The following is a 23,093-nucleotide window of genomic DNA, read 5'->3' on the forward strand; positions in this document are numbered from 1 at the left end:
CGCTGGCAGCGCCGCCGTGGCCGAGCCGGAGGAAATCACGTGGGCTCTGAAAACGATTTCCGAGGTTAATTCCAGGTGGGAAGGAGGGAGCACTCAGCGTGGACAGGCAGCAACTTTTAAGACTTCAGAAAAGCCGTTCGGCTGTTTATTTCAGCTTCTCTCGCTCTTATCTCCCTCCTTAAGCGCATTGATTGCACCTGCCCCCACCCCGCTCCCCAGCAAGAAGCCCATTAAATCTAAAGTTAGCTCCAGAAAGGTTCATCAGATCCATTATCTCTGCATTCAGCTAAATTATGAAAATCATTAAGATAAGGAGGCATGGAGCCTATTAGTTTCCTGGAGAGGATGCTTTACAATTTTTTTCCTTCTGCTTCCACATTTAATTACCTTAAGTTTCACAGTATTTAATTCCATTTATTAAACCTTTAATACATAAAAACAAAACAACAACAACAAAACCCACCGCTGGTCGCCTTTAGGCGCAGCGGCAGGGTAGGAGCAGCCTCTGCCTCCCCCATCCCCTTCCCCGCTCAGGTGATGGAGAGCCCCTGATCCTGCGGCCGTGCACGGACCCTCGCAGCCAAGCTGGAGCCGCACTTGTGCGGGATGCAGCCATTAATTAGAAAATTAAGAACGTGGCCTGGGGTCCATGCAAAGGGAAAGTCCCCTGTCGGCTCCCCCAGGCCAGGCTGGTCCCCAAGCTGGCTGCTGGGAGCTTTGCTACAACCCGGGGGGACGACACAAAAAGCAGCAGCGTTGTGGAAACTCTATTTAATTTTTTTCTCAAATGGCAGGAGCACAGTTTAACCTGCAATGCCGCCACACCCAGAAAGCCTCAGCGGGGACAGGTACGCACACAGGGATCCTTGCTCGGTTGTTGGAGTTATTTTTTTGGGCAGATGCTATTTTAGGACACCGATAGCAAGCCTATGGAAACAGCAAACTCCCACATGCTTCAAGCAAGGTCAATCTGAAGCATTAGCGTCTCTCTGGCTGCATTTTTGCCTTCCCAGAGATGCTATTTAGCAATCTTGGTTACTATTAGAGCAGCATCTAAAACCCCCTCATCCTGTAATGCTGAATGAGCTGTAACCCTCACGCCGGGCTGCCTCTTTGCTACCTAAACAGGATAGAAACCGAAGAGTCAAAGCAAAACCAGAGGCACAGCCGGGGAAGAGCCTGGCGCAGGGTCACCCACCACACCACACCTGGAGGGGAAGATGCCCAGCCCAAGCCCAAGCCCAAGCCCAGCAGGTCCCCAAGCCCAGCTGGCCGAAACCAGGGCACAAGGGCAGCAGAGCCACGTCGCTCTGAGCACACGGACAAGCACATTCCCACACGCAGCACCTCCAAACGCCTCCTTGCTGAAGATTTCAATGTTTTTACAATTCTTGGACCACTACAACTTTTCTCGAGAAGCTGCGCACGTTCATGGAGCCCTGTTTCATAGACCCTTTTCTCCAGCGCTTGCAAGGCAGGGTTTGCAAACGCCGCTGCCTTCGAGGCCTGTCTCATCACGCATCCAAACGGGGCCCCACGGCTCCAAGCAGCGTGCTTTCTTCCCATCGACATCTTTTGCAGGATTAAACCTCAAACTTGGCCTGCATTTTTCATTTGGTTTTTAAATCAGGAATCACTCTGGAAAAGTAGCACCAGGAAGAAAAAAACAACTTGCTAAAGTGTTCCCCAGCAGCATATCCACATACTTTAATATAAAAAAGCTGCTGCTAATTTAAAAAACAAATGTTTAAGCAATCAAACATGTTTATTTAATTTGTCCTTTCTGTGCCAGAGAAGGCTTGAGCCGCTCGCCGTGGCTGCCACACGGCGTTATCAAGAGCATTCATGGTGAGGTCCCCCTGTTGGGGTGGGAGCTCCTTGGAGCCCCAACACAACCCACCCCCGGAGGGGAGGTCGGCTCATCCTGACCCCCAAGAGGGGGTCCCTTGGGACAGTCCCGTCTCAGACCCACCACCCTCAGATGAAAATGGACATCTGGATCCTAAAGACAAGACTCAAAATTCGACCCATTGCTCACATCCAGCATGAACCAGATCTTCTCTCTGTTCCTCCAAGAACAGAGAATTTTTACCTCATTTTCCATCACTGCAGACTAGTGGTTTTTTCTCCAGAAAGACCATGTATTGCTCTGTTTGCAAAGAAGGCGCAGGATGCCCAGAGACAGGTACGAGGGAACCCACAGGCCCAAAACAAACCCAGCTGGAAAGGGGCAGCCAGTGCCTCACCACGGTGAGATGCTGCTGACCACGGGTCCTCTCCATCCACAGACTCCCAAGGGCTCAACAACAGCAGCTTAAAAATACAACTTGCACTCTGTTTAATTTAAATGCTCTGAGCACAGATAAACTCTTGGTTTAAATATTCATTGGTGCTATGACAGGACCCGTGAGCCATCTGGAAAGTGGGATGGGAGCTTCATCCACCGCCATGGAGCACACCTTCAGCTCAAGGGACACTTTGTACCACCTTACGGCCACGTTCCCCAGTCAGCACCAGCCATGGAGCCTGCGTCTCTTACAGCAACAGTAAACTCAAAAGGGACTTTCCCCCACTTTTTTCCCAAAGCCTCGCCAGCAGTGAGCTAAATCCAGATCTGCTCTTCACACCCACCCACGAGCTGGGGCAACCAGCAAAGGTTCATTAGCAGGAGGAGCTGTGCGCCTCTTGCTTTGAACATGAAAGCAGCCCGAAGGTGGGTATTTTGTGGAGGAGGAGAATATTCATCACAAAAAACCACCAAAACACGGAGCAGCAAACACTGCCTTCAGCCTCCCTGATGCCAAAAGGGCTCCTGTGGACAAGGCTAAGGATGGGGCATTACCCAAACCGGGTGGGGAGAAAGGCATTTCTTAAGTCATCTCTCAGGAGACCTCTATCCACTTGAGCTGTGGGATATAAGCATTGACCTGCTCAGCTTTCCCTCTGGCCTCCACACCGATGTATTTGGGGTTGGATCTTACACTCACAGCCATTTAACCTGCTGTTTGCATAGTTAATATTCCACCAAGGCAACGCAAGACACACACCACACTAAACCCGTAAATAAACAGCCCCGTTTCCCAGCTGGGCAAACCCTCCATCTCTCTTGACGTGAGATCCTGCACTGTTATCACACATGAAATATTCCTGACATAAGCTGGCCGGGAGGAAAGTTTCGGGGGGACCTAATGGCAGCAGCTGGATGGCAGCCCCCCCAAAACTGCAACGAGCTGTGGGATGTCCCTGCCACAAGGCTGCAGAAGTATTTTGGATGCAACTGAACACAGGGGGTGGGGAGGGGAGATATGACACCGGGTGCCCGGGGGCCTTGCTCTGCAGTGACGAGACCTGGAGGCAAGGATGCTCCTTCAGCCTTCCTACACCATTAACTCAGCAATCAAGAGATGCTGGATGCTCCCATGATGTGGTGTTTTATTCTCAGTGTCACAAGCCGAATGGTTTTTGGTTAACGTTCGGAGAGCAAACATGGAGCAGCCAATAGCCCTAAGGAGCCAGGTAATGTTGGCTGCTTCTCTGAACAAGTTAGCAGTAGCCCAAGGAAACCCTGGTCTTCTGAAGTTCATGGTTGTCATGTGAAAACCTCATGAATTCATGAGTTGAGTCCTGGTCTCCTGATGAAGGATGCCTCCACGTGTGCCCATTTTACAGATGAGAAAGTTCCAAAATGAACTGGAAAAATAATGTTCCCTTGGTCTGCAACATTGGTCTCCAACAGCCACCACCACCACATGTGGCAGTTTCCACCAGGCATACACCAGGAGCAATTTCTGCAAAACCCTGAAAAGCCTCCAAAGGCCCAAACTTACCAAGAAGTGAGCAATAACCACAGGACAGCAACTCCACGGATAATCCACATTTCTCATGGATCCCAAAACACATAAAAAGACCCAATTCTCAGAGCACAAGCGAATCCCCAGAGTGGCTGGAGAGCCTGTGCTGCTCATCCCAAGGCTGGAAAAGCTCAGACCTGGATCACGGATCAGTATCTCCTTTCCCCCCATAGCACTGTGAGGACCGGCGATGCCTTGGGGAGGGAGTGGGAGCGCAGGAGCGTGAGCAAACCCATCATAAGCAGGAACTCAATTTTGCCCATCATTATCGTTGGCTTTAACAAATAGCTTCTGGGGATGGCAGGTACTTTATTAATTTTTCCCTTGTGCAGCATGCAGGATGATTGAAGAAATCACTGGTCTGTTGATTTGTTTGCCTCCCTGGCCCAAAATAGCTAGCTATTTATTTTTAAACAGCAGGATGCATCAAATCCTTAAATTGAGGCGACGGAGCCAGGAGGACGTGCCACACGCATCCATGGCACCAGCGCCTGGGCAGAAGGTTTCAGCCCCTTTCTCCACATTGGGGAAAAAGCCAGGTCCAAGTCTCCCACTTGCACTTCAGACACGGGAAAACTGAATAAAGGGATTTTCCACCCAATTGGGTATCTTCTGGTAGCCATGTTCCTGGTGGCCCTGCTGGACTCATTGCCTGCTGCGCTCAAGCTTTGGTCTGCTTGATGCCCAGCGAGGGTTTGGGCAGCTCAGCCTCAAATATAGCCCCTGGCCTTGGACTTTGCCACGCGCCCCTGATGCTCGGCGTGGTGGGGATCTTCTAGGTGATGTTAGGACAGAAAAAGCTGCAATGTGTTCATCGGGAACCAAATAATCTTGGAAGGTGCTTCTGTCTCTACCAGTTCTCCTGCCAAAGCACAGCCGTGGGAGACCCAAGGCAGCGGTTCCCGGTGCTGCAGCACCTTGCCGAGTCCTCCAGCCCCCTTCCAAGACCTCAGCAAGATGTTTGCCACGGCCCCGAGCCCTCCTGGAGCCCCCTGAGGTCAGCAGCGAGTTGGGGCCAGCTCAGGCGCCCACATCCCCGTCGGAGCTGGGGCTCCTCTCCTGTCCCAGTGGCTGTGCTTGCTCGTGCAGGAGGATTTAGGATTCGCGTTTTGCCCTCCCGTGGGACTGCTCCAGGAGCGCAGGGAACGCCTAAAGCAGCAGCTGATGCACAAGGACTCGTGCAACCAAAAAACAGGGTTAATCAGCCCTCCCGAGGCAATGCCGCTGGGGCCGCCAGCCCGGTGTTCTCCCGGTGGGAGGGAGGGAGCATCCAGTCCAATGACATCCGCAGGATGGGACGAATCCTGCACAGCTCTGCTTCGTAAAGACATCCCTGGGGCTCAGGGGAAGGAGTTTCTCAAGTCAACCCAGCAGAAATTACGCGAGGCAGCTTCAATATCCCCATTCTGGAGGCCCCTACAGATGACCTTTTTGTGTGTTTTTTAAGCACCATCTCCATTCCTTGTGGTTACGGAGAGTGTTTTCCATATGAGCAGCATTGGAGAGTCTTCCAGAGCCTGCAGCCATCCCACGCCGGAGCCTGTTGAGCAGCCAAGCAAGACCTGCAAAACCCCAACGCAGGCTGCAAGCTGCCACGAGGACCACGTGGGCAGTGACGGATCTACCCAGGGCTTACAAAACCAGTGCCGGGGAAAGGCAAGGCTGAGACTGACGCACGGACGGAGGGAACTGCAGCAGCGAGGTGCCACGGCCGAGGGGACGCAGGGACAGCGCGAGAGCAGCCGCCCCAGCGCTGGCAGCAGCGACGGGCTGGTGCAGGGTCCCCAAAGCCCCGGGGCAGCGACGGCTGCTGCCCGTGACAGCTCGGCAGGGAGATGGGTCTCCCCACGCTCGCCCGCTTCATGGAGAGCCTTTTTTGTTTGTTTTCTTTATTTTTTTTCTTAATTTAGAAAAAAAGAAAAAGGGGAGGGAAGCAACTTTGCAATTCCCCAGGGACCCAGGACTCCTCGCGCCCATCCCCAGAGCAGGGTTAAACTGCATCAAGCCTGAGCAGAGCTCTCCAAGGAAGCCCGAAAGCAGAGGAGATGACCTCCCCCTGCACACACGCTGCCTCCCGCTCCACAGCGACGGCAGGAGGGACCGGGGGCACATCTGCCCTTCCCTGGACCCGCTCCAGCACCTCAATGTCTTTTTTGTGGTGAGGGGCCCAGAACTGGACACGGCCCTCGAGGCGGGGTGTCACCTCCGTTAGGCTGACGGCTGGACTTGATGATCTGAAAGGTCCCTTCCAACCTAGGCGATTCCATGATTCTGTGACCTCCGACCTGCCACACACACGCACTATAAATAACGCGACACGCGGCATGCTATTTAAAAGCAGGTCGTGTGCCGCTGGCCGTCTCACGGTGAGCCATGCCAGGGCAACGTGGGCCAGTGCCTGCCCCCCCCCGGCAAACGAGGTCCACGCTCTGTGCAAACACAACAGGCTCGTGCACAGGGCCGTGCACTGCCCAAACCCGCCTGGGCGAGCGGCGGTTTCTGTGGCAGAGCCATTTGCATTGATTTTGCCTCGCCACTGTAGCGTGCTGGGGTAAATCAGCGTACGGTAGCATCATGTCGTTGATGGAGGTAGGTAAAGACGCTACTTTCCTGGCTTGGGAAAGAGAAACGGCAACTGCCACCTCGACCAGGCTGGGTTGCAGCAGGTCCCGTGCCTGATGCAAAGACCCATCTCTTCCGAAAAGACCTCCAGAAACGCACTGCTGAAGATGCAGCAAATATTACACACTGCTGCGTAACACCACTCCCTCCTCCTCCTCCTCCTCCCTGCATCCCAGCCCCGCTTTCCCCCGCCTTCCCACCCTGTCCCACCAGCCGCTGGCCACGGAGGGGCCCTGCCAGCTGACAGATGAGGCTCCAGGTTACCAAATCCAATTTGCCGGACACAAAAAAGCCAAAGCATTTCATTTCTGCTGGCTTTTTCTTTTTGAAATTGCTCAGACATTCAAGACGTGAAATGTCACCGTGTCACTTGGTGGCAGCTGAGGGCACGAAGCTGGAAAGGTCGGGAGAAGCTCTCCAAGAGCTACCCCTGCTCAGTTTGAAGGGAAGGGGGATGGGGCAGACGTGGCCACTGTCACCGCTGGGGACAAGGGGGCCATCAGCCCACGCCTGCCCCAGCTGCAAGCCCAGTGCTCCCAGTCCCACGGGCTCTCAGCAGAGCGCAGGAGGATGTTAAGGACCAGTGCGAGAGCACAAGCACCCACTCGTGATTGTGAACAAGCCCCTTTTGCTCTCCTTGGCCCCAAAACGCCCACCGGGGCCACCTGGGACCATCGCATTTCCCCGAGCTTCCCCAGCTCGCTCTGACCACCCTGGGGAACAGAGGGCTCGTTCTGCTCTTGCGCTCACCCGCGGTGAAAAAACACAGCCAGGACGCTTAGCCAAGCCCTTGCATGCAGAAAGAATAAATAATCAACATGCACGATGGCAGATCTGCCCCAAGAGCTCAGAAAAAGCCGTGGCACCAGCTGCCCCACAACAGGGTGGAAAATCCTCTGCAAATCCCTCCCCAGCGAAGGGTGGGAGTTTGCACCCCTACGGGGTTTGGTCGTGGGACAACACTCGCTGACAGCCTGCCAGCAGCGTCCCGAGCAGCTCCCTCGGCCCCGGGGAGACAGAGAACGGTCCTCGGGTGCCCCGTAGCCCCCGGGACACTGCTCCATTTTAAAAGCAACAATGAACAAAGCAAAAGGGTTTTTCCTAGAGCCACTCAGGGCACCTGCCACTTGGGTAGGACACAGCGTCGGAAGCACGGCAGAGCCCGCGTGTATCCCACCAGGAGCAGGGAAACGTGACGGCGAACCACGCAACGGTGCTTCGCCACAACCTCTGCCACTGCGAGCTGGGATGCCTGGAGAGTTTTCCCTGCATTATCCCACAAGCAGTGCTCTGGGCACCCTGCCTCCAAACCGGAGGGACCCAAAAGCTGCGTCAGCACAGCAGGAGCCGGTGGCAGAGGCCACGGGCAGACGGGGCTGCGTTCCCCGCCAGGTCATGCCACGGGGCAGGGAGCGAGTGTTGCCGCTCCCGGGCACCCCTCCAGCCGGGAGGGAACCTGAGACCTCCCCTCGCGGTGAATTTACTGCTGGAACATAGAGTTACGGACCGGCCGATGCTGGAGGCGAGGCAGAACAGGACACCCTGCGGCGCGAGGCCCAGCTACGTGAGTTATGAAAGTGCCTGAAAACCAAAACGGTTGGTGTCTGTTCGTCCCAGAGCCATCGAGCCACCATCAGCAGCTTCGCCGCAGACACCGCTCCAGTTGCGTGTTTAATTGCAGGAGGCTGGGGAGAAGACGAGCAGCTGCAGGTTTCTGTGCGTCAGCCCCAGCCTTATCTCAGGGCTGGAGCCTCCCCTACGGCGCGAGGCTGATGCTGGTCCAAAAGGCATTTCTGCTCACACACAGAGCTGTGACCCGCAGGGGGTCAGCAGCCAAGGTCAGCTGCAGCATCTCCCATCCCTCCTGCCAGCCCACGCACAGGACCTTAGAGGGATGTCACCCTGTTGGTCAAAGTCTCAGGGTCTGTGCACGATGACACAACGCAACGTGGCAGCCCAGGCTGGGATTTCACAGTCCTGTCCCAAAATGCCAAACCCCCAACCCAGAGCAGAGCAGGGACCAGGTGGGAGAGCAAAAGCTGCTTCCCACGCCGGCCTGCCACGTTCTCCGGGCGATTCCTGGTCCCAGCAGCAGGAAGAGGGGCCGGCTTCTCTGCCCAAGAAGATGCAGAGCAGGGATGCTGCTCCAGTTTGCCTCCGCGGCACAGGGAAAACAGAAACCAAGGGAAGTGCTGCCAGGAGGGCTGGATCCAGGCAGCAGCGGGTGGCCAGAGCCCAGGAGCTGAGAACAGAGACACGTCTTTGGTCAACCTTGGCTGAGCAGTGGCTGCTTGCCCTGTGCTGCAGCAGCACCCATGGGACACATTCCCCGGGCATCCGCAGGGGCGAGACGGAGCCCGGACTCTCACGCGGCAGCGGGGAGCTCCCACTCCCACGGCACGGGGCTCTGCCGAAGCTTTCACGCATCCTCCTGGGAGGGGGCGGCCATGGCACGGAGCCCCGTTGGGAAGAGCTGGCACCCAGCTGAGCAGCGGGGCTGCACGTCCCCTCCGCCGCCGAGCGCACGGGCTGTTCCCGCACCCGGTGTCCCTTCCACCGCCTCCTCCCGGCGGTGTCCCCCGCACACCCGTCTGCTGCCGCCTGCTCCATCCTCCCCCAGGCACCAAGCGCTCCCAGCTCATCCCATCCCACCTGCCCCAAAGCTTTCCCAAGAGCCCCAAAACCTTCCCCAGAATGGGGCTGCTCGGCAGCGACGTGGGTTTTCCCGACTCTCGCCCAGTTGTGCCAAAGCACGCTTCAAGAGACTCAATGGCAAGCAAGCGTGCGCTCACGGCATCAGCCAACGCCCAGCGCAAGCGTGCCAAAGGGGACCCGTCCCGCACTCCCTGCTCCCGCTATCCATATCCAGAGGCTGCGACTGCAAGAGGAGCCAAGAGATCCACGTACAGACAGCAAGGGACGGACAGAAGGACTCTGTTGGGCGCCTCCGCTTTCAGCGCTGCCTTGGCAGAGGGCACTGCGAAAGCAGCACAGCCATCTTGCAACTTCAAAAAAGCCCAAGCCCAGCAGTTATTTAAATAGGCAAGATGTCAGGATATGGGTTTTTTTCCCCTCCTAAAAGACTAATCAGAAAAAAAAGTGTTTTTAAAATAAAGTGACTTCCAAAGAAAAATCCAAGTTGAAAGCCTTGCTTTAATTTTATTCTGAAGATTAAAGCAGGCCGCAGAGCGTTCTGGGGGCCTGACAAGAGTCCAGCATCACAAACTCCTCTGATACTCCCTAGCAAAGCCTGCAATCAAGTCACCTGTAAATGCTCCTGATGAGCAGGTTTAGAGGGCTCGGAGGAGAGCAAGGCTCTCCGGGACAAGCACCGCCTGAGACAGTGCCAGACAGCCCCTGCCTCGAGAGCGTCTGTTCTGCAGGAGTCAGGGTGGAGGATGAAAAATTGAGGCACAGAGAAAGGATACGACTCGCGCAAAGACCTCGGAAAAAGTCAAGGGTAAGCCAAGAACAAAGCATCGGGCTGGGAGATCCAGTTACGAGACAACGCAGCCTAATTACAGCCTGGCTCTGGGTGGTTTTTAGGAGCGAAATATAAGCCTCCGTGCTGCGCAGGCCGAACCGGCCGGGCCAGCGCTGGGGACGGTGGCTCCGGGGCACAGACCCCTCCAAGGACAGCCCTGTGCAAGGCGCTTTGCAGAAAGGCTCTGGGCAAGAGCTGAAGCACTTCTCCCCCGGCTCCCCATCCCAGCAGTGCGCACTCGGCAGCGTGAGTCGCTCGAGCATGCAGCAAGCTCACCCCTTCGAGGGGGCACCCGAAGCCAGCGCAGACGTGACCTGCCTGTGTCCCCCCCCGGCTTCACCAGTGCTGTCCCCCAGCTCCCCTAGACGCAGAGCAGGGACCCAAACCACATCAGCCACCCTCGATGAGGGGGACAGCCCAGTAAGCCAAGCACAGGACGAGGTAGGACACTGGGGACAATGTCCCAGCTGCATCCTCGCGCGCAGCTCTGCGCACACCTAGAGCGGGAGGACCCCTGCCAGCCCCAAACACACCTCCAGGCATGAAAACTGCATCTCCTCTCTTCATCCCCTCCTCGCTACTCCTCACCCAGCCTGAAATCCAGCTCCTTGCCAGGCTGGGTGCACACTGGAGGCCCATGGCACCCATCTGGGCACCCACCTGAGCCCCCCCAACCCACGGGGCACCCTCCCCAAGGCAGCCGGGATGAGAAGCTTTAGCTGTGACGACCACTAAATATTTTATTTACCTTTCTTGTTTCTAAGAAACTCTTTTGTTCCTCCCCACCTCCCTACTTTTCCTCTTTTGAAAGCAACCTTACACCTATTTTCAGGTCAGCACATCTTGGAGCCGCTGGATGGGTGCTGTTGCCCATGTCACCTCCGGCAGGAGAAGCAAAGGGACGCTGGCGCCCCCCACACCCCTAGGGCAGCTGCTCAGCCCCAGGGATTTTCAAGCTGCTTTGCGGAGGGAGGAACGGATAAAGCACCAAAGCTGTCGTCCTGCTGCCTGCAGGTCGGGAGCAGATGCCGAGAGGTCTGTGGTGGCTCTCAAAACCCAAACGGCCTCACCGGGACCCCCTTACGGGGACCAGCAGGAAAGCCTTTAGGGCACGTAGTCTGTGAGCAGCCCTGGGGCCAGGAACGCCACCGGTGCTCCCAGCCCTCAGCCCCGGACAGGCTTCCACAGGTCAGACTGCTAAAACTGAGGCGCTGAAGGGTGATAGGGGCTGCCGGAGCTTCCTCCTCATCTCTCCCTGCGGAAGCAGGATAACGTTGGAAGGACATGCAGCAATGGTGGCTCGTCCTCGGACCTCACCGCCGCCTCCTGCCCACACCCAGCTCCACTCAGAGCCTGACAGCGGGTTCATCCTCTGCCTTGGAGAGTGCCAAGGTGTGCTTTGGGCTCCTGGAGAAAATAAACCTTCTTATCAGCACCGTGCAACAAGTCCTTCCAGGAAGGAGTTAGCAGGGACCTTGCTCAGCTGCCCTCCTAGGGCTCCAGGCAGAGCCTGGGCTTGCACAGTCAAGCAGCAGCTGGGCATTGCGGACGGATGGTGTCCAGTGACTCCATCCAATGGACTCCATCCATTCCACCTCCTGAGAAGTTTTGCAACAGGACAGAAACAGGCTGTGAGTTTTGCGGCCTGGATGCTGGAGAGGAACAGAAGTGACAGGAAATCCCAAACCAGAGGAAAATTCAGCGTGTTCTGGGTCAAATGCGGAGGAGGAAGCGGAGGCACAAGCCAAGGCACAGGGAGAGGAAAGCCCTTTCCAGAAGAGCAGCCCAGGAGGTCAAGGCTGTACAAGGCTTCTGGGGGCTCACAACGCTTCGATTCTGATGCTGAAGGTCAAAACCCCAGAGATGATCAGGAACTGGTTCCCCAAAACCTCCGGGGTCTTCCCCAAAAGGCGCTGAGAGGACGAGTAGACCACAACTCTCCTTGCCAAAGCGGGGCAGTCCCCATGGCACGTGGGACCAGCAGCCGCCATCTCCCACTGCCGCACAGGTGAAAAAAATCCATCCCAGGCACATCAGACATCACCTTGGCTTTGGGGCAGGTGGCCGAAGCCGGGGCACACCGACCCCCCGCCATGCCCCGTGGGGAGGGCAGATGCTGAGCTCCTGCCGTCAGAGCTCTCTGTAGAACAGCAGCCCTTCCTCAGCGGTAAAACCAATTAAGAGAGGAACGAGACGAGCGGCACTTTGATGGCGACTCCCCGGCTGTCGGCAGCACAGGGATGCAGAGGCCACCGTGGCGGGTGGGGAGCTGGGGCCATCGTGGCTGTGCCGCGTGCCCCGCATCAGCCGCCCTCCCCGGCACAGCGCCGAGGGTGGGACCGCTCCCAGGACTGGTGCTGGACTTGCTCGGGACACATGGGGAGAAGGTAAAATGGCTCATCTGAACCGCACGTGGCACGTGCCCTGTCACACGCGGGGCCACCACCACCCCGTGAGAGCTGGCATAAAGCTGCACCCTCCTGCCAAAATCCAGCCCAGATGGTGGCAGGGATTCGCCCCGCGTGGGGCGGGAGAGGCTGCCCAGCCGCCCAGCATGGGGGGGGGGTTGAGCTGCCTCGGGGTCCTGCCCTAAACCCCAGACCCAGGCAGGACAAGGGTCCCTTCAGGAATCCCTGGGAAAAAAACCCACTGTACCAACAGGGACACCGGGTTACACCCGAACCGCCACCATCCTGGAGCCCTGAACAGAAACAGCCACATACAAATACCACCAATATACCTGGGAAGGACAGATTTGCGTCTTGCTTTATTTATCAGCCGGGCAAGTGATTCTCCGCACAGACAGGGGTGGGAGAGCAGGAACACATCCCCGAGACACCCTCTCCCAGCTTCAAAAACGTATTCATTATCCCCAGGCGGCTTCTGGCAGGGCAGAGAGATCACTCTCCGATTAGAGATGTTTATCAGGAAGCTATAATGAAGGTGGGACAGTGACACCATGATGAATATTATATTTCAGGAAAATTTAAATGAAATGATCCATCATGCCCAGCAGAAGATCAGCAGCACCTTCTGCCAGGCACCCGCGCCGAGCTGAGCGGCTTCTCGGCCGAGGCTCCGCTCCGGAGACCCGCAGTCACCTTGGCTCGCTGCTCCGGAGGAAAACCAGCGGAGAGAGATAGAGAGAAGCACTTTGTATTTCCAAGCGCACATAGCGAAGCAGCAAAGCTAACGGGCTGGCTTGCAAGCGAGCCGCAGCCTTCCCCAGCACGGCAGGAGATGTCCCCCCTCACACAGGCTCCACCAAGCATCGGCACGACCCCGGTTTCATCTGCTCGAGCGAGTCCGGGTCCCGGCGCTCCGCACACCCAGAAATAGAGCGCCCTCGGAAACAGGACGTTGCTCGTGCAGGATGCGGAGGGGAAGGGTTACGGAGCGGCTTTTCCCTTAAGTGAAATATTGCCGCCGGCTCAATGGAAGCAGGAGGCTGGTCCCTCCTGGGAGGAAGCTATCAGAAACCACTCTCCCTCGCAGCACGGCTGAGCCCGCGTTTTGCTACCTGTTGCATTTTGTAATCAGGCAAAACGCTGGAAGAACGCAAGAAGAGATTAAAACGCAGGAGCGGGTGCAGCAGCACGCAGGGCAGGGACACCAGAAACGCTACCAGCTGCTGCAATCCAGACACGAAGGCATTACACATTCATCTGAATTTTAAATACAGAGCATTATGACTGGCATCCTCACAACTGCCACAGCAGCCTCGGCACTACAGCTTTTATGGTAATTCACAGGGAGTTACCCACAAGGCACTGCAGAGATTTTCTTGGCAGCCATCCTAAACTAATTTTTATAGGTTAGTGTACGGTTATACATAAACGTTTAAGAAAAATAAAATGGCGACTCGGAGGGAAGGAGCCGACCGGGAGGTCCCTGCGCGGCTCCACTCGCGGCGTGTGATTGTCCAGCACAAAATGCCACGGGGCCAAGGCCCGTGCCGCCACCAGTGACCCCATCCCAGGGACCAAGGGACAGAAATACCAGTTAATTCATGAACTGGTTTGCACTGGGGAAACCCCATGCACCAGCCTTTGCATCGCTCCTGCACCGGTGCCTCTGGGTTTCCCAAGCATCCCTCTGCCCTTCGCAGGGCCTTCAGCTCGACCAGGTCTCACCTGGCCAGGAGACGGCATGGCCGCCACTCTGCCCGCTCCCAGGTGGCCAGCGGGCAGGTACGGGTGCTGGCCCGCAGTGCTCAGCCCCATCTTCCCCCAGGTTGCCCAGCAGAGTCGGGTACACAGCCATCTGCCTGGAGGGGACAGGAGCGATCCCAGGGGACAGCAATTTGTTGGTGGAAGCCACAGCATCCTGAGAAACACCTTCGATGTGCTTTGGCACCAAATCTTCCCCGTCACCGTCCCTGCCCGCCCAGGGCCACCGCTCCGCCCAGGGGACGTCCCCTCCTGCGGGGAGGAACCGACACTTCGGTCCCCACCTGCCTCCGCCAGCCGGGAGCTCCCAGCGGGACACGGCTCTTCCCGCACATCCCGAGCGATGCCGGTCGAGGGTGACATGGGAACTTCACGCAGCGACTGGAAACTGCTGCTCAGCTCCCGACTCCCCTTCGCAGCCGGCGAGGGAAGGAGGCGAAGCCGGTGCCAGCGAGTGACAGCAATGCGCGGTAAACAAAGGAAAAAAGCAGCAGGAGGGAAACCTCCATCGGTGCAAGCCAGAAGCAACACCCAGCTCCGTTTCACGGGAACCAGAGCAACCACTTGATGATATCGGAGCTGAAGATTCGATTAAGAATAATCCCCAGTTCCTGCAGATTTTGCAGGCACACACGCACATGCATTTGCAGCCCGGCGAGCAGGTAATCCGTCCATCTCTGCTGTCTTCACAAAAGCAAAATGGAGGGAAGCACGATTAAGACTTTTAAGAAAAGAACCTTTCAGATTTAAATCATCTGTGGAATTACTAGCAGCACTAATTTGGAGACGGGGACACCACGAAGAATAAAACAATTAAGCAACAGCTCAGAGGGAGAGATGGCGAGATACGACTCGAGCACCACAAAAAGACAATGCGCTGAGTTTCAGATGAGGCTGCCGTTTTCCCCGAGATGAGATTATTGCACTCTGAGAAGCCACACAGACACCAGCACACCATGCCCTCCCTCTCCTTCCTGCTGTCTGCGATCCCGGCTCGGTGGATGCACGAGAGATGGAGAGCGCTCTGCCCCCAGCCTTGTGCCTCCTGCGCCCAGAGCACGTGGGTACCCCGTGTAACGCATCGCATCATGTGTTCGCTGCCCGCAAACAGAAGTGAAAGGGGGGGAAAAAAACCTGAAAGCAGCATGATGTAAAATTGGGGCACTTCTGAAGTTCGGATCTGGGGTATCTCAACTCGTCCCTCAATCCGGTGTGTAAATCCACCACATCCCAGAAACGCGGCAGCAAGCGCCGAAGAGAGGGAGTCATCCCTGAAGCCTGAGCAGACCAGCGTACCTGCTGCGCTCTTGAGCTTGACTAGAGGAGACCCGGCGCTCCCAAGGGGGACACCGGATGCACTCCCACCTTCATGCCCTCGCAGACCACGTCCGAGATGCCCCAAGACTGAAGCGGAGAGATGGCAGCGGGAGGTGCAGGACACCCAGGCGCTGTGCTCCCCACGTGTGGGCTCACACGCGAATGCTTTGCTACTCAAACCCCAGCGGGCTTGAAAATCCCCCCGTAGAGAGAGACCCTTCTTGTGAACCACAATCCAAACCCCGCTGCCCACGCACTGCCGCCCGCCCACCCACCTCCCGCACCGTCAAGAGCCGCTCGACCTTCAGGTTTTCCCCCCTCCCGTAGGACGTCCCCGCTAAGGTGGGAGCATCCCAGTTACCTTCGAGGTCCCAGCCCAACCGCAGCCCCCTGGCCTGACGTAAACCAGCACCGCAGAGCGATCGCCTACGAAGCGAGGCTGTAAACAAGTGATTCAGCTGCTGCTCTGCAAAAGCAGCCCCGGCACCGCGGCGGGAGCAGGGACCTCCAGGAGCTGGGCAGAAACCGCCACACACCCTAAACCACCCCACAGCCCCGATTTAATCTGATTTATGCAAATGCTAAACCAATTTAGGTGTGTACATTATATGAGTTGCCTGGTCCAGTTTAATTTGATAGCTTTTTTTTTTTTAAACCTGTTTAGGCAAACCAAGATCTGCTTTCTAATCTAGAGCAGCTCTTAATTGTTGTGCAATTGTGCCAATGTTGCCAAGGAACTACAGCATGGATGTTATGACAGATCCTGATGTGTGACAACACTCAAAGCGCAATGGCCCGAGCTATAGTATGTGTGTGTGTGTGCATATATATATATATATATTTTTTAGGGCAGTGATCACCCCGCTGTACTGGGCACTGGTGAGGCCCCACCTCAAGGGCTGTGTCCAGGTTTGGGCCCCTCACCACAAGAACGACATTGAGGGGCTGGAGCGTGTCCAGAGAAGGGGAACGGAGCTGGTGAGGGGTCTGGAGCACAAGTCTTGTGAGGAGCGGCTGAGGGAGCTGGGGGTGTTCAGCCTGGAGAGGAGGAGGAGAAGGAGGAGGAGGAGGGGAGACCTTCTCGCTCTCTACAGCTCCCTGAAAGGAGGGGGCAGCCGGGGGGGTCGCTCTCTTCTCCCAAGGAACAGGCGATGGGACAAGAGGAAATGGCCTCAAGTTGTTTCAGAGAAGGTTTAGACTAGATATTAAGAAATATTTCTTCAGCAAAAGGGTTGTCAAGGATTGGACCAGGCTGCCCAGGGCAGTGGTGGAGTCGCCATCCCTGGGGGTATTTAAGAGCCACACAGATGCGGCGCTGAGGGACACGGGTTAGTGGTAACTTGTCAGTGCTGGGTTAATGGTTGGACTTGATGATCTTAAATTTAGGTCTTTTCCAACCAAAACAATTCTATGATAACGTATGGAAGAGGGCAATGCTAAAAATCCCGTCCCCCTCTGGGCTGGCCATGTCCGTGCAGCAGGGCTCAAAAACCCCGCTCAAAAACCCAGCCACACCAGGAGCTGTGCAGAGGCCATCTCCAGAGCTTTCCAAACCCGAGACACACTACCCCAGGTGAGTCCCCAGTAGCCCAGGGCTGCAGCAGGCTGGCTGGGTCAGGACACGGCAAAGCCTCGCTTTTCTGGGGCAGGGGACAGAAGTCCCTGATGGGCCCAGCAGGTCCCAGGGACAGGGAGAAATCCCAGCACGGGGTGCTGGCGTGTCCCCATCCCCACGAGCTGGGTTGTTGTCACCCTCACCACTCATCTCCAGAGATGGAGCAGAAGCATCCCTAAGCACCGTTGAGGATCTGCATCTCCTTTAACGCACCCAGGTCTGCGTACAGCCCACGCCGCTCCCTCTGCACCCGCACGTGCTCCCTCCTCATGCCCAGACACCCCGGAGGGGACACACACGTCCCCGTCCCCTTCTTTTGCCATGGCAGCACCTCCACCTCCTCCCTCGGTGTGTGCTGCTCGCACGTGTGTGTGGGAGCCCCGTGCCAACATGCCAGCCCTCGGGAGCTGGTGGGAGGACGGGAGCCAAGAGGCTTCATGGATTTAAAATAAATAAATAAATAAATAAAGTTTAAAGAAACTCACGCCTCCCAACCAGCTCCTTATCAAGTGATGTCAGGAAGGCACCATGGGCTGAAAATCGCTTTTTTGGGTGATGCTGCAGCGGGACATGGACATGTGTGAAGGGCTCTGCGTGCAGGACACGCGGCTCTGCAAGGGCTTGCTCTGACGAGCAGCAAATAAGCCGACAGCGCAGGCAGCTATTGCAAGGGGAACGCCAAGCTCCATAAATTACTAAGCCAAGACAATGATGCCCAAGATAGAAAAAAAAAAAAAATGTCCAAGAGAATTATGTTGGATCAGACCCAGAAATCTAGAGGGTTTACGAGTTAAAGGATGAGGCAAAAAAAAAAAAAAAGACAATTTCCAGTTTGCTAGGCTGATGTCAAAGAAAAATAAAAAAAAGTCAAGTTATAAAGCAAATAATCAGAAAGAGAGGACAAGAGCAAAAAAAAAAAAGAGAGTGTAACAAACAGAGCCCTCAGATTGTTCCAGCTTATGGTGTAATAAACTTTGCAGAAAGGAAGCTGGCCTGAGCTCTACTACTTCAGGGCTCACAAGTTTAAAACTGACGACAATTTTTAAAACATAATACTGTTATAGCCAGAAGCTTTGCAGCCTGCCCAGCCTGGCTATTTTCTTCATTTTGCAAATATCGAAAATATAAAAAGTTCTGGGGGTCCTGCCCAGAGCAAAGCCCGGGACTCGGGGCTCCGACCCCGTCCGGCCCTGCTCCCTCCGACCTCTGCGCTGCAGCAGGAAGCAGAGCTCCGCGGATGGAGGGAGCCGGGCCAAGGGGAAGGACTATTTGAAGTAGAAAGTTCGGCGCATTTTTCACGCTGTTGAAGCAATGATATTTAACCAAAGTCATTTGCAGATTTGCCTTTTTTTGGGGAGAGAGTCATGAATAATATGTGTGTTCTTATCGACTCATATAAGAAGAATTTAAAGTTCAAGGTTCAGCAATTGCCGATTAAACTACTTAGTGGCACCTCTTTAACACGACGGAATAACCTCTCTCCTTACCATCCGCTCGCACTGCCCGCACTGACTCGGGATAGACCTGGCTTCACTTTAGCTCGGTATCCTATACTCGCAATTTTGTTCTCTGCAATGCAAAAGAAAAACTGTTTTAGTGGGGAACAGAGAGCGTTCAAATAAAATCCATATGTGGTGGGTACATCTCACATCCATCACGGCCGCTCGCCGCCCACACAACCTCATACGCCACGTGGAAAAGCAAACAGTCCAACATGCCGTTACTGCCTCGAGTTATTCTGCAGCGCGGCGAGAAGCTGGATGGGACCCTCACCCCGCTCCACGCCGGGTTCAAGCCTGCGGAACCCCAGGAGGCACGGCCACGCCGGGCACTGCAGAGGGCATCCATGCCAACCCACCGCTGGGCCGGACTGAGAGACCTCAAAGGTGCGTCAGGCGGGACAGCCTTTGAGGTCCCCAGATACAGCCCAAGCCCTCTGGGGAAGTGTGGTGGCAGGAATTGTTCCTATGCTGTGAAGAATCACAAATTCCCCCCCTCCAGCCTCAGTTTCCCCAGCATGTGGCCATACCACCTCCTCGGACATCCCACCTGGCTGCACCTCAGCTCTCGCTTCACCCTCATTCCCACCTCTCCCCCAAAGCAGCCACAGAATTAAGGTTCTAACAAGAATCCACCCTCCTGGATGGAAAGCAAAGGCACACTTTTCCTCTTTTCCTCAAGACTCGCGTCACACCAGCATCCAGACAAAAGGCAGAGCAGCCCCGCTCCCCTCGGAGCGAGACGGAGGAGACACCCCAGCGAGTGGCTGCACTGTCAAACCTGGCGACCAGGGGGACAGAGACCCAGGGGACACGAAGCACCTGACCCCGTCCTGCCAGCGAGGCCCATGCCAGAAGACAACTACAAGGGGACTCGAGGACCTCCTGCCCCGCATCTCCCCCACAGCGCGCGCCCGGCCGGGCGGCGGGGGACCCTCTCCCCCCGCGGTACTCGGTGGCACCGCTTCAGCTGGAAGCTCCGCTCGCATTACTCAAAGTATTTATGACTTTTTCCCATTTGAAATATGGGCCCTTACCACGCACAGGAAGGAGGAGAAAAGTGCCAGCAAACTCGTTAATTTATAAGTCAATCTGGCAGGGAACAATTAACAGCTTTCCCACTATCGGGCTGGCAGGAGGAGGGGTACCGTCACCCCCAGGAGGACAGGAGGGTCCCCACATCGTCACGCACCCTGCCCTGCCGACCCCGCCAGCTTCATGTTCAGCACCCAGACATGACATTTGTCCGTCGCCCCCATCAAGAGCCCCCCCAGCCCGAGGGGACGAGCAGCCTCATCCCCCACAGCAGGACCCCCTTCAGGTCACACCGCCGGCTCCCCCAGCCTGGCGCAGGTGCACAACCCTCAGAATATGTTTGGGGGGGGGGGGGGCTAATAAATCCATACTATTTTGCTACATGGGTCCTGCCTGAGCGGAACTGCGAGGCAGCACCGTTAGCTGCGGGCAGGAGCAGAGAGCGAGTGTGGGCGGGGAGGGTCCCCCGCAAATTTAGCCGGGTGTTTGCCCATGGAGGGGATGGTGGGGACACCCCAGGCACACACCCCCTCGCCCCCGCAGAGCCCCCCAGCTCGGAGAAAGGACTGGAAACCTCCCCCCTCTACCGCTTTTTCCTCCCAATTGGTACAAGCGCTTTCACAAAAGCAAAGCCACCCGGGGACTCGGAGAGGACAAACGCCCCAGAAGCAGAGCTGTCCCCCGCCCCGAGGGTGCAGCACCCGTCGCAGGCACCCCCATCACCCCTCCCACGGCTGTCACCTCCCCACCAGCATTATTCTTTCCCCCTCCCCCCCTTATTCCACATCCACACCATTTGCTTCCCCAGGAAAGACTGGAACGGGATCCTCCCGGCGAAACACAAACACTATTAATCATTACTCTTATTTTGGGTGGGGACTTTTTCCGCCCTCCCTGTGACAAGTTTGGGCTCGGGGACACCGGAGCTCCGGGGGCGGCTCTTGCCCGCCACAGGATGGCCCCAGGGCTCGGGATTTCAGCTGAAATCCCCAAGGGCAGATGGAAAAGGGCCACCCAGGGGCGTCCCTCGGTCCCCGGAGCCAGCTGCACCTTGCAGGAGGAGGGGGTTTGGTGCAGGGGAGGGGACACCCCTCGGACACGGGGGTCTAGGATAGTTTTGGGGTGACCTGGACCCCGTCCTTGCTATTGTCACCATCACCGGGCCACCGCACAGCGAAACCCACATCCCAACGGAGCTGGCAGGGAGGAAAAGGGACCCCCGGAACCCCCCGTGTTTGGGGTCGGGTGAGGGCAGCACCCCGGGGGTACACAGCCGGGGTCCGATGCCTCCTCCAGTACCCACATCCGACGCTTCCTCCGGTACCCGCATCCCGGCGATGCTGCTCCGGGAGCGACACCGGCTTCGACGGAGCATCCCCAGCGCGCGCGGATGCCGGGAGGCGGAGAAGCTCCGATCCCACCGACAGGTGACGCGGGTGCCCCCCACCAGCACGGGTGGCCCCGCAGCCCTTGGCACGGGGGTGACACCAGAATACCCCAAATCCCATCCCGTGGGTCAGCGCCCCCGCACCGAGCACCCACCCGCCCGGTGGGACCGTGGTCGGGAAGAGGTGGCCGGGGGGGACACGGGGACGGGGCAGGGGGGCCAGCGAGGGCAGGACACGGCGGGGAAACGGAGGAGCCTCGTCCTAAAGGCGGGGGGGGGACGGACCCGGAGAGGGTGAACCGGTACCGGGGCGCGGGACGGAGCGCGGAGCACCGCCCGGGGACCGGAGCCCGGCACCGGGGCGTGGGACGGAGCAGGGCTCACCCCGGGGACCAGCACCGGGGCGGGATGCGCCCCGGGGACACCCCGAGCCGGCACCGGTGCCCCCGCCCCGGCTCTCCCTCGCATCCCCCATCGCAAGTGCCGGTGGTCCAGCGCGCCCCCTCCCTGCGCCCCCCGCTACAGCGCGGCCCCTTCCCCCAGTGCAGCCCCCCCTCCCACGCTCCCCCCTCTATAAGACGCCCCCGCCCCTCCGGTGCCACCCACCCGCACCCCCCGGCGACCCCTCTACACCCCCCCCCCGCTACAACGCGACCCCCCCATCGCCAGCCGGCCGCCCCCCCCCGCAACGAGACCTCAACGCAGCCTGCCCACACCCCTGCCAAGCGCCCCCCCACTATAACACCACCCTCGCCCCCCCCCTCCAAACGCGAGCCACCTGCACCCCTCTCCCGTCCAGCGCCGCTGCACCGCGACCCCCCGGCTCCACCGCGCACCCCGCTATAACGCGACCCCCCTCCCCATCGCAGCCCGCCCCCGCTACAACCGCCCCCCCCCCCGCGAAACACACCCTCGCTCCACCGCGTACCGCTGCCACGCGACCCACCTGCGCCCCCCCGCTACAACGCGCGCTCGCTGCACCCCGCCTGCGCCCGACAAAGCGGCCCCGCTGCGACGCCTCCCCCACTCACCCACCGCCCCCCGCTATACCGCGCCCCCCGCCCCCCTTAACGCCGTACCTGCCGGCGCGGCCGCCCGCTCCCATGCTGGCCGGCGGAGGGGCGCGGAAGGGCCGCGGCCGCCCTCCTCCTCCTCCGCCTCCTCCCTCCGCCTCCGCCCGGCGGCTGCGCTGGGGCCGCGGCGCGGGGACACTGCGGCGCGAGCTCCCGCCCGCCGCCGGCCACTCGCACAGGTGATGTCATTCCCCGAGCCGCCGCCGCCTGACGTCACCGCGGGGCGGGCCACACCCCCCCCTCCTCCTCCTCCTCCTCCTCCTCCTTCTCCCCCTCCTCCTCCCGGGCTGGCGTGAGGGGAGGGGGGTGTGGGTGACGTCACCGCGGAGGCGAGGAGCGCGCTGGAGGGGCGTGGCCGCGCCTTAAAGGCGCCGCGCGGGCGTAGCGCACGTGGGCGCGGGGCGGCGAGGCGCGGGGCGGCAGGCGGGGGCCGGGGGACCCTTCCCGCCCCGCAGCCGCTCTTTCAATAACTTTCCCTCTTTCCGCATATTGCCCGTTTTGGGCACGTTTGCAACACTCAGGTTATTTGCCATCACCAGTTTATTTCTGGTATTTAAGGTATTTCCCTTCACGCGTTGTCGGTTTCCCCCAGCGCAGCGCCTCCCCCGCACTAACGCCACCCCCGGCTCCCGCACTCCGCGGGTGTCTCGTGCTCAACGCATCTCCCACAGCGCGTATTGCACCCAGCCCACTTCTGTTTGCCATGCTTCCCGTGTTCAACCTATCGCCGATATTCGATATATTACCTATATTCAATACATTTCCCAAATTCCATGCCCGCTCACGTGCATTATATTTGTCATACTTGGTATTTGGCGCCTTCAGTATTTTACTCCTGTTCAATATACTCTCCATAGTTAATATACTCCTCATATCCGATATATTTCCCATACTTAATATAATCCCCATATTTAATATAGTCCTCGTATCCGCTATATTTATCGTATTTAATATACTCCCATATTTAATATATTCCCCATATTCAATATACTTCACATATTTAATGTATTTCCCGTACTTAACATATTCTCCATATTTAAT

General features: G+C 57.6%; 1 protein-coding gene across 15 annotated transcripts in view; it reads right to left on the bottom strand.

Annotated features, from left to right (window-relative positions):
• PTPRS (protein tyrosine phosphatase receptor type S) overlaps positions 1-22,253 on the bottom strand; it is a 162,911-nt gene extending 140,658 nt beyond the window's left edge. For 14 of the 15 annotated variants that reach the window (XM_063357691.1, XM_063357693.1, XM_063357689.1 and 11 more), the window contains exon 1: positions 22,059-22,253. The gene's annotated coding sequence lies outside the window, so the exon portion shown is untranslated. Of the gene's footprint in view, positions 1-18,545; positions 18,628-22,058 lie in introns of all 15 variants that reach the window. The other variant, XM_063357678.1, reaches the window with a different exon arrangement.
• Between the last annotated feature and the right edge of the window lie 840 nt (positions 22,254-23,093).

This window comes from Chroicocephalus ridibundus, chromosome 22 (genome assembly GCF_963924245.1).
Source record: "Chroicocephalus ridibundus chromosome 22, bChrRid1.1, whole genome shotgun sequence".
NCBI lineage: Eukaryota > Metazoa > Chordata > Aves > Charadriiformes > Laridae > Chroicocephalus > Chroicocephalus ridibundus.